This window comes from Bufo gargarizans, chromosome 8 (genome assembly GCF_014858855.1).
Source record: "Bufo gargarizans isolate SCDJY-AF-19 chromosome 8, ASM1485885v1, whole genome shotgun sequence".
Lineage (NCBI taxonomy): Eukaryota > Metazoa > Chordata > Amphibia > Anura > Bufonidae > Bufo > Bufo gargarizans.
The window spans coordinates 148,534,091-148,546,325 of NC_058087.1; the positions used below are offsets into that span (position 1 = coordinate 148,534,091).

At 45.6% G+C, this 12,235-nt stretch overlaps 1 protein-coding gene across 7 annotated transcripts in view; it reads left to right on the forward strand.

Annotated features, from left to right (window-relative positions):
* Positions 1 to 1,152: 1,152 nt before the first annotated feature.
* MRTFB (myocardin related transcription factor B) overlaps positions 1,153 to 12,235 on the forward strand; it is a 266,554-nt gene continuing 255,471 nt past the window's right edge. For 6 of the 7 annotated variants that reach the window (XM_044302677.1, XM_044302684.1, XM_044302681.1 and 3 more), the window contains exon 1: positions 1,153 to 1,265. The gene's annotated coding sequence lies outside the window, so the exon portion shown is untranslated. The remainder of the gene's footprint in view (positions 1,266 to 12,235) is intronic. The other variant, XM_044302678.1, reaches the window with a different exon arrangement.

Sequence of the window (12,235 nt, forward strand, 5' to 3'; positions counted from 1 at the left end):
CTATAATTGCAGCATAGGGTGGTTCTGCAAAGTACTGACTCGGGCTGAATACACATGCACGCCACATCTTCCAGATTTTTCTTTATTAAACATTTTGTAAACCATGTATCATTTTCTTATATTTGCTACTCTGTGTTGGTCTATCACATAAAATCCCAATAAAACACATTTAAGTTTGTGGGTGTAAACGTGAAAAAATGTGGACACAAAATTCCATGAAGGTGTCTGTGTGTATATGGCTACTTTCACACCTGCGTTTTGGGCAGATCCGTCATGGATCTGCAAAAACGGTACCGTCACAATGATGCAACCGCATGCATCCGTCATGAACTGATCTGCTTGTATTATCTGTAACATAGCCGAGACGGATCAGTTTTCTATTATGCCAGAGAAAATGGATCCGTCCCCATTGACCTACATTGTGTGCCAGGACGGATCCGTTTGGCTCAGCGCTGAGTGGCATTTTGCTAGGTGTTTAGGTACTGGGGTGGGGGTTACTGGGGTGCATTGGTTTTTGTAACCTAGGTTTTATTTGTTTATTTATGGGGAAAGTGCAAAAACCGTCCTGACTACCGGAGGTCCGAAAACGCCTAGTGTAGAAAGGGTTCGGCTGTCTGCACACAGGGACGGGCTCTTGCAGAAATTTGGCACAAACTTCCGTGCATTTCCGCACCAAAAACTGTATGTGGAACTTCCGATTTTTGGTGCGGATTTGACGCCGATTTTTCTAAGCTCATTCACATTGCTGGTGCTGAAACAGGCTGCATTTTTTCCCCCATATGAGAATCTGCACGGAAAAACTACGTGTACAAGTAGCCTTAAAGGGTTAACAACCAGCGCCCTATTTATGAGAAATATTGGAAATTCGGTAGCTGAAATATTTAAAACAAAAGTGCAGCCAAAAGGTGAATACGTTGCCCATAGAAACCAGATTAGGGAATGAATGTTATTATGGTGGTTGCTATGGGCAACTCCTCGAGGATACTAGTTTTGACACGTGACCAGACATATGCCCACTAGTACTGGCGCCACCGCGGGCTCTGTGACCGACGGCTGCGATACGTTGTATTACAGCGGGACAACCATGATACGTTCCGCTTCGGGAAACCCTGGGATAGTTGTCTTTTGTCCCGCCCCCGGTCACCTCGCCTGCAGGGAGGAGGGACAGGAGGAGGCCGAGCTTCCTGCGCATGGCAAGCGGTGATTCCAGGCTGAGGAGACAAGAGGGGGAAGAAAAGGAGAAGAGCCGGAGTGCTGCCACTCAGGTAATGACACACTGAGAAATAGCAGCGGTCGGAGCCGCTCTCCGGCCTGTGTTGGGAGTTATGCCTGAGTCCTGCCGTGGGCCGCGCACTGCTCTCTATACTGCTGTGTAGTGCTCCTTGCTGTCCACTGTGTACGCTACCATTAAAGTTATTACAAAAAAAAAAAAAAACACAACACATACACAGTAGTGCTCCCTGGTCTAGCTGGTGCCCTGGGTATAGGTTATGAATAGACGATGATTCTCATCATCTGCCCTGTGATAACTCCTAGCAGCTCCTGGGGTCCTGAGCAGTATGTCTGTCAGCACCAGTCACCATGTCTACCATACTGTATGCCATGGACCAGATTTCATCATGTGGCCTAGGCCTGTATACAAGATGACATGTGGCTGTCAGTGTACGTGATTGCAGTATCTTCTGTAGTGGTTGTCAGTATATATGATTGCGTGATCTTATGTTGTCAGTAGCCGCCATGTTTCTCTTTCCTGAGATAGGCGCGACAACGCACTATTGCCAGTCCCATCAGACATTCGGCATGTGTGGTCCTTACAGGGAATCGATCACCGGGATTCTGGACAGTCCGGACATCATTTTGGCTTCCAAAACCACATCAAGAGACCTCAACATGTGGCCTTACCCTTAGAGCTCATGCACACGACCGTATATGTGTTTTGCGATCCGCAAAACACTAATCTGCAAAAAATACGGATTACGTCTTTTTGGCATCCGTATTGTATCCCTTTTTTTTTTGCGGATCCATTGTAACAATGTCTCTCCTTGTCCCCAAAACGGACAAGAATAGGACATACGGATGCGGACAGTACACGGTGTCCTGTCTGTATTTTTTGCGGGCCCATTGAAATGAACGGACATGGAAACCAAATACATTCGTGTGCATGTAGCCTTAGAGCTCATTCACACGACCGTATGTATTTGAGCCGCAAAAAACACGGATTCCATATTTTGCGGAACGGAACAGCCGGCCCCTAATAGAACAGTCCTATCCTTGTCCGTAATGCGGACAATAATAGGATATGTATCTTTTTGCGGTATGGACAAACGGAATGTGCATGGAGTAACTTCTGGGTTTTTTTTTGCGGACCCATTGAAATGATTGGTTCCGCATACGGTCCGCAAAAAACAGAACAGCATGGAAAGAAAATACGTTTGTGTGCATGAGCCCTTAGGGTTCGGCTACACTGAGATCTTGCTCATGCAGCAGCTGTCACGCCCAAGGCTCGCAGTGTAGCAGTGCTGGCGTAGATATGAATGGGGTGTGCGACCCCATTCATATCTACGCCGGCACTGCGAGCCTTGGGCGTGACAGTGTGTGCCGCTTCTAGGACCCCGGAATTGCAAAAAAAGCTGGATTTCTTGTGATTCTGGGATTGCGGCAAACATGTAAGTCCTGCTCTAACCCATTTATATCTGTGCTGGCGCCGCTACGCTGCATGACAGCGCGACCAGGATGTAGCAGAACCCTGGGGCCACATGCACATGGTGCGCATTAAGCGCAGATATTCATGAAGGCTGCTTTCACACTTGCGGCAGAGGATTCCGGCAGGCAGTTACGTCGCAGGAACTGCCTGCCGGATCTGGCAATCTGGATGCAAACGGATGCATTTGTGAGACGGATCCGGATGCAGATCCGTCTGACAAATGCATTGCAAGGACGGATCCGTCTTTCCGGTTGTCATCTGGAAAACGTATCCGGTATTTATTTTTTCCTCATTTTTAAAGTTCTGCGCATGCGCAGACCACAAAACCGGATCCGTTTTGGCAGAACACCTAGGGCCGGATTTGGCACTAATGCATTTCAATGGAAATTAATGCCGGATCCGGCATTCCGGCAAGTGTTCAGGTTTTTTGGGCGGAGAGAAAACTGCAGCATCCTGCAGTATTTTCTCCGGCCAGAAAACGTGTGCTGTCCGCCTCCGTTTCTCCGTTCCGTGGCCCCGCAAAAATGATAGAATATGTCCTATTCTTGTCCGTTTTGCGGACAAGAATAGGCATTTCTATAATGGGCAGTCTGTTCCGTTCCGCAAATTGCAGAAGGCACACAGGCGGCATCCGTGTTTTGCAGATCCGCAAATGCAGATTTTCCTTTTAGATTTCCCCCTTTGCAATGCAGGTAAGATCTGGGGCGAATGAGCATCAAATTGGAGCAAAACTTTCCTAAATATCCATGTAGAAAATCTGCATAAACTACACTGCTGCGTGCATGTACCCTAAAGGTGGAAAAACGCATGATTCGCCATTTTTTTTGTCCCCTTTCCCCCTGTAAACTTCTGTAAAAACATTGCCTGCAAAACTGACAAGAAAAGGACATGTTCTGCATCTTTTGCAACCCTGTTGAAATAAATGGGTCCGCATCCGATCCGCAAAAAATGCAGACCGAAAATATGTTTGTGTGCACGATGCCTTATTTTAGTGTTTTTCCAGTATTACCCTCTGTATTTTCTTCTGTATCGCAGGTTATGGGTCATATATGAAACTAGTACTGATGTGAGGCGCACACATTTACATGTGATTGGTCCGCTGTTCCGCACATAGGGTTTGTGTGGTTGTGGGGATTTTCACGCTGACGTGGCGTTGTTGGGTCGGTGGTGACATCTATATGTGGAGAAGTTTCCTCGTTTGCAGAATGGAGAAGCGACGACTTTCTTACGATGTCCATAGCGTGTTGATCTGTGGTCTGTGATTCCGTGTCATGTTGGGTCACGTCACGCTAACTGACAGATGTGATAATGGGATATGGATTAAGGAGGAGGCCTCCGAGATACACCACTCGGGTAACCCCTACAAATCCCCAGCGTAGAGGAGATACAGGATTGTTCTGTGTGTCCATATCTATGAGAAGGTCTGAGACATTCGTAAGCTTTAAAGGAAAAAAAAAAACACGAAAACCTCCAATAACAAAACACCGGACATGTCTTGATCTGAATCCTTAGGTCTCATGCACATGACCACATTTTTTGGGGACCCATTCATTTCCATGGGGTCATGCACGCATCCATATTTTTGGCTGTTCTGGAAATTATACAGGTCCTTCTCAAATAATTAGCATATTGTGATAAAATTCATTATTCTCTGTAATGTACTGATAAACATTAGACTTTCATATATTTTAGATTCATTACACCAACTGAAGTAGTTCAAGCCTTTTATTGTTTTAATATTGATGATTTTGGCATACAGCTCATGAAAACCCAAATTTCCTATCTCAAAAAATTAGCATATTTCATCCGACCAATAAAAGAAAAGTGTTTTTAATACAAAAAAAGTCAACCTTCAAATAATTATGTTCAGTTATGCACTCAATACTTGGTCGGGAATCCTTTTGCAGAAATGACTGCTTCAATGCGGCGTGGCATGGAGGCAATCAGCCTGTGGCACTGCTGAGGTGTTATGGAGGCCCAGGATGCTTCGATAGCGGCCTTAAGCTCATCCAGAGTGTTGGGTCTTGCGTCTCTCAACTTTCTCTTCCCAATATCCCACATATTCTCTATGGGGTTCAGGTCAGGAGAGTTGGCAGGCCAATTGAGCACAGTAATACCATGGTCAGTAAACCATTTACCAGTGGTTTTGGCACTGTGAGCAGGTGCCAGGTCGTGCTGAAAAATGAAATCTTCATCTCCATAAAGATTTTCAGCAGATGGAAGCATGAAGTGCTCCAAAATCTCCTGCTAGCTAGCTGCATTGACCCTGCCCTTGATAAAACACAGTGGACCAACACCAGCAGCTGACATGGCACCCCAGACCATCACTGTCTGTGGGTACTTGACACTGGACTTCAGGCATTTTGGCATTTCCCTCTCCCCAGTCTTCCTCTAGACTCTGGCACCTTGATTTCCGAATGACATGCAACAGTCCAGTGCTGCTTCTCTGTAGCCCAGGTCAGGCGCTTCTGCCGCTGTTTCTGGTTCAAAAGTGGCTTGACCTGGGGAATGCGGCACCTGTAGCCCATTTCCTGCACACGCCTGTACACGGTGGCTCTGGATGTTTCTACTCCAGACTCAGTCCACTGCTTCCGCAGGTCCCCCAAGGTCTGGAATCGGTCCTTCTCCACAATCTTCCTCAGGGTCCGGTCACCTCTTCTCGTTGTGCAGCGTTTTCTGCCACACTTTTTCCTTCCCACAGACTTCCCACTCAGGTGCCTTGATACAGCACTCTGGGAACAGCCTATTCGTTCAGAAATTTCTTTCTGTGTCTTACCCTCTTGCTTGAGGGTGTCAATGATGGCCTTCTGGACAGCAGTCAGGTCGGCAGTCTTACCCATGATTGCGGTTTTGAGTAATGAACCAGGCTGGGAGTTTTTAAAAGCCTCAGGAATCTTTTGCAGGTGTTTAGAGTTAATTAGTTGATTCAGATGATTAGGTTAATAGCTCGTTTAGAGAACCTTTTCATGATATGCTAATTTTTTCAGATAGGAATTTGGGGTTTTCATGAGCTGTATGCCAAAATCATCAATATTAAAACAATAAAAGGCTTGAACTACTTCAGTTGGTGTGTAATGAATCTAAAATATATGAAAGTCTAATGTTTATCAGTACATTACAGAAAATAATGAACTTTATCACAATATGCTAATTTTTTGAGAAGGACCTGTAGACCGTGTCCTCTTCTGGTCTGTATTAGGGGCAAGAATAACCCTTTCTGTTGATGCGTGTGAAAAAAAAAACACGTAATGCACACGGAAGGGATCTGTATTTTGCAATCTGTTGTGTACCGATCGAAACAATGACATGACTGTGCACGGAGCCTTATTTATTGTCTATGGGCATGGTGACTGGCAGCGGATTTGTCACGTGCATTGTCCTATTTATCTGAATGGGATTGCTGCTCCATCGTGTGCAAGACCCATTCAGATAAATTAGACCAGGGAGGCTCAACCTGCGGCCCTCCAGCTGTTGTAAAACTACAACTCCCACCATGCCCTTCTGTAGGCTGTCAGGGAAAGATGGGAGTTAGGCCCCTTTCACACGGGCGAGTTTTCCGTGCGATCCGTGCGGCGAACGTATGGCACCCGCACTAAATCCTGACCCATTCATTTCTATGGGGCTGTGCACATGAGCGATGTTTTTAACGCATCACTTGTGCGTTCAGTTGAAATCGCAGCATGCTCTATATTGTCCGATTTCGACGTGACGCAGGCCCCATAGAAATGAATGGGGTGTGCGAAAATCGGATGGCATCCGCAAGCAAGTACGGATGCCGTGCGATTTGCACGCACGGTTGCTAGGAGACGATCGGGATGGAGACCCGATCATTATTATTTTCCCTTATAACATGGTTATAAGGGAAAATAATAGCATTCTGAATACAGAATGCATAGTAAACCAGCGCTAGAGGGGTTAAAAAAAAATAAAAAATAATTTAACTCACCTTAGTCCACTTGATCGCGAAGTCGGCATCTCCTTGTGTCTCTTCTGCGCTGAGCGGCTGAACAGGACCTGGGGTGAGCTGCTCCATTAAATATCGCTTAAGGACCTTCGATGACGTCACTCCGGTCATCACATGGTCTTTTACCATGGTGAATCACCATGGTAAAAGATCATGTGATGTACCATGTGATGACTGGAGTGACGTCATCGAAGGTCCTTAACCTGTATTTAATGGAGCAGCTCACCCCAGGTCCTGTTCAGCCGCTCAGCGCAGAGGAGACACAAGGAGATGCCGGGCTTCGCGATCAAGTGGACTAAGGTGAGTTAAATTATTATTATTATTTTTTAACCCCTCTAGCGCTGGTTTACTCTGCATTCTGTATTCAGAATGCTATTATTTTCCCTTATAACCATGTTATAAGGGAAAATAATACAATCTTCAGAACATCAATCCCAAGCCCGAACTTCTATGAAGAAGTTCGGGTTTGGGTACCAAACATGCGCGATTTTTCTCACGCGAGTGCAACGCATGACAATGTTTTGCACTCGCGCGGGAAAATCGCGCATTTTCCCGCAACGCACCCGGCTCTTATCCGGGCAAAAAAACTGACGCCCGTGTGAAAGAGGCCTTATAGTTTTGCAACAGTTGGAGCGCCGCAGGTTGAGCATGCCTAAATTAGACAATGGTATAAGTGGCTCACCTATTACAGACCTAGGTGCTCACTCCGGGGCGTACCCGTCGCCCAAGCGAAGAAGGGTTCGTAATAACAGAGTAATGGAGGGCACTCAACTTATTGGTGGGGCATGGATCTGAGCTTAATTACAATATTATCACAATTTATTCATAAAAATCAAATAGTAGTTGGAAAAATAAAATAAGATAAATAACAACTAAAATCACTTTGTCTCGATAAATACAAGCTCGTAAATGTGCCAGGATAGAGTATAGATAGGGCGGCACTAAAACCTTTAGGTAATTAGGAAATTAGAAATAAAAGATAGGTGATCACCTATAGCTAATTAGCTGGAAAAATATATATCTCTAATTGCCATGGATACAAGGCAGTTGGATGCCAATATATATACGGTATGTGTATGTGTGTGTGTATATATAATATATATCCTGAATCAGGGCTGGAAATTAATGGCAAACAATCTGGTGCCTGTATGGCTGGTGCGTCACAAATTGGCTGAATATGACCATATGTAACAGCCAGTTATCTGGTTTATATTGTTTCCTGTCCGTGAAACCGATAGCAGCAGATATAATAACAGTGCAATCTTTTATTTTTTTTACGATTTGATTTTTATGAATAAATTGTGATAATATTGTAATTAAGCTCAGATCCATGCCTCACCAATAAGTTGAGTGCCCTCCATTACTCTGTTATTACGAACCCTTCAGATAAATGCAGAAAACTCTGCGACAAATCTTCCTTGTGTGAATGTACCCTTAGGTCCGTTTCACGTGAGCGGGTGCAGTCTGGGAAATATAGTCATTGTGACGTTGCATTTCCCGGACCGACTGCGGCTCGTCTGACTTTGAACTCGCTGCATTAGTCATCTGTGTTAGGGCTCATGCACACAGCGGTATGTATTTTGCGGTCCGCAAAATACGGATCCACAAAAAATGACGTCCATGTGCATTCTAATAGAACAGTCTTATCCTTGTCCTTAATGCGGACAATAATAGGACACATTCTATTTTTTGCAGAACAGACATACGGAAACGGAATGCACTTGCAGCCGCAAAACACGGATGCCGGCCATATCCGTTCCGCAATTTGCGGACCGCACATGGCCTCAACTATAATAGAAAGCTATTGCAGACAATAATAAAGACAAGCTCTATCTTTTTCGCGGCGCCACGGAACAGAACCACAGATGCGGACAGCACACATTTGCGGATGGGATGCAGACTCGTTCATACGGCCGTCTGGCCCTTACTGTCAATTCCAGCCTGACCCCAGGTGTACTGTTCAGTACTCGCCTTTTCATTGTGTATTTTCTGCAGATTTGGGGAGGGGGGGTTAATCCGCACCGTCAATCTGCTGCAAATTACAGCACAGTACATATTAATGGGATATGGAAAATGCTGTTAACATTCTGCTGCAGAAATGCAGTGGATTTTTAATATGGGTTTAACCCTTCAGTGTATAAGGGTGAAATTGGTGGCGAATTGCAGGTAAAATCCACATGTAAGGCCCCATTCACAGGACTGTATTTTTGCTCCGCATCCAATCCACATTTCTTGCAGATCGGATGAGGACCCATTCACTTCAGTGGGGCCGCAAAAAATGGGGACAGCACAGCGCGTGCTCTTCGCATCCGTATGTCTGTTCCACAGTCTCATGAAAAGGATAGAACATGTCCTATTCTTCGTCACAGATGCAACACGGACGTCATCCATATTTTTGGCGGACCGCATAATACATACGGTAATGTGAATGCACCCTAACACATATGTATGTTGCCATGGAATCACAGTGAGGATCTGCAGCAGAATTTTTTTAGGATTTGTGCACCTTTTTGTGCATGAGGCCTTAAAGGGATTGTACCACGTCTATAAGTTGTCCCCTAGTCACAGGATAGGGGACAACTAGCTGATTGGGGGTGTTCCGACCACTGGGATCCCTACCGATCCTGAGAACGGGGGTCCTGTTTCCCGATTCTGATGGAGCCTAAGGTCGTGTATGCTCACTGCCGCTTCATTCATTCTTTATAGGAGCGCCAGAGATAGCGGACTACGGCGCTCGGCTATATCTGGCGCTCTTGAAAATAATATCTGTGGGAGAGGGAAAGTGATAATACCTGTGATAAGTTGTGCTGAAGAAAACGCGCTGTCTCATATATATCGCATTTTGCTCCCGTAAAGAATGAATGGAGCGGCAATTCGTATGCATGACCTTTTAGGTTGGACACCCAGCGATCAGCTAGGTATCCCCTTCTCCTGCTGATAGAGGATGACTTATAAACTTGGCACCCCCCAGTATTAAAATCATTGGTGGCAGTGGCCACAGGGTCCCCTCCCCTCCTCTTCATTGGTGGCAGTGGCAGCTTCTGATCGGAGCCCTAGCAGTGTAATCCTGGGGCTCCGACCGGTTACCATGGCAGCCAGGACGCTACTAAAGCCCTGGCTGCCATAGTAACATCCCTGCTGCTGTGTGTACTATGCACAGGGCAGCAAAAGTCCTATTTACCCTAGTAGAGCTCTATCAGGGTGAATAGGACTAGGGATCAAAAGATCCCAGGTTCTAGCCCCTAAGGGGGGGAAAAGTTATTAAATAAAAATAAAAAAAAGTTAAAAAAAAAAACCAAAATATTAAGTATAAATCACCCCCTTTCCCAATTTTACATATAAAATATATAAACAATAAATAAATAAACATATCACATATTGCCACGTCCGAAAAGTCCAAACCATTAAAATATTTAAAAAAAAATCTATGTGGTGAACGCCGTAACAGAAACATTTTTTTTTTCTTTAAAAAATGAAAATGCACAGAATATCGGTATAAATTATCGGCTATCGGCCTGAAAGTTCACAGGTTATAGGTATCGGCTCTAAAAAATCTATATCGGTCGATCCCTATTGGTCTGTATGCATGTAAGCTGTGCCACTTTTTATTCATTATTGCATCAGAGGATTTGAAGACCTATATAAGACAAGTGGATTTTGGTGAGGTTTTCTCCTCCATTTTATATATTTAGGGATTTCCGAGGGGCAGTAAATATGGACACCTTTTAAATCTTTCTCTGTGTTGTCACCCAGTTAGACATGTGGCGAAGTAAAGGAAGCGCGGTGTTCTCTCTTTTGACGTATCGCGATCACCACGCTGACATCTTCCCGTCCAGCCTTCTACTTACTGATCCTATGTGTTTGACATCACCCTATAGGTGAAGGGCCTTTCATGCACACGAGCGTCGCCGACTGTAAATGGTCTGCAATGCATGGGCACTGTCCATGTGCAATCTGTATCGCGGTGTTGAATGGGTCTGCTATCCGCAAGATACGGCCAAAGATAGAACATGTTGTTTCTTTTTGCGCTACGGAAGCGCTTCGTAGTGCTTACGTGGGCCTCCGATCTGTGCCTACACTCCACAAAACGTAAGAAAAGTCCTATCTCCGGTCGTATCTTTCAAATCAATGGGTTCGCATCCGCAACACTGAGTTCACACGGCCATGGCAATACAGGCATCACGGGTATACGGTCATGTGCATGAGCCCTAGTCCATACGTAAATCAAGTGTTGGGGGGGGGGGGGAGAAGGATCGAGCGTGCTGGATTTTATAATGGGGATTCATGTCTGTCAGCTAAATGTGCATTTGGCTAAGGGTACGTTCAAAGTTGTTGCGACATAAATGACGGCGACGGGCGGGCAAAAAACGCTGCATGCGTTTATGTGAGAAAGAGGCTAGATCACCGCTGGATCCCATTAGAGTCAATGAGTCATGAATGGTGGAATCTGACAATGCCAGATCCAGTTAACTCTGGCAGGCTGTTCCTTGCCGGAACAGCCTGTCGGATCAGGTTACCGGAGATGTGAACGAGTCCTAAGGCTAGGGCTACGCTACGACACTTGTTGCGGTGTAGTTGTACCCTATATGTCGGGTGACATATGTCGCCGTGTAGCCCTAGCCTAAAAGCGGTCTAAGGTCTAGGCCGCCTGAAATAATTTTTATATTGATGGTCTATCCACCTCTTACCCCGCTGGTCCTATGTGGGGCGCTAGCTGTGGTACTGGGACTATACACCTCCGTCTGTTGTGTAGTGGGGGGAGCTGCAGCACCGCTCCGATTCACTTCAGTGGGAACTCCTCAAAAGCTAATCAGCGGGGGTTCAGGGTGTTGGACCCCTGCCAATCAGATATTGAAGGCATATCCTTGAATAGAAAAATCTTGGACAACCCCTTTAAGACAGATGAGGAATGTCACAGACCTGTAACACATGACTCCTTTATTTTGTTGTTTCCATATCTCCCATAGACTCTAATGGGGCAGGCACTTCTCTGCTGGATCTAGGTTCGGTACCCCCTCTTTTCAGGATCAGCGGGGGACCCAATAGCTAGACATCAACAGGTCGGACTCGTGGCCTGAAATCATGTCATGTGAATTTTTTTTTCTGTAAGAAAACAGTTTATTTTTGGCTTTTGCAGCATCATCCTTTTATTTTATTCTATTGCCGTTTTCTTATTCCAATTCTTATTGACAGTGTTGTGTAATCTTGGAAATGGCAAACAGACTGGAGGCATCCCTGATGGTTTCTGCTATCGGGCTGTCCGAAGTCCTGTCGCCTCCACCTCGTCGTAAACACGCGACGTGGTGCTTACCCTGAGAACTGTTCCTATATAAGCTCAGCCGTGTACATTGTGTCTTACAGGTAAAAAGCGCTCTGCAGCAGTTCAAATCTTGGGGCCCAATCTCATGCCGGTTTTTCCCCCACTGAATTTTGGCAGGGACACCTGCGTCCATTCTGCCTTCTATTCTTTTTAGTGGAAGGCAGCGCTGAAGATCTGAGTGACCTCGCCAAGAAAGGACATGTCCCTCCTCGGCACAGTCACAGCTTTAAGCCGATCTTCAGCACCG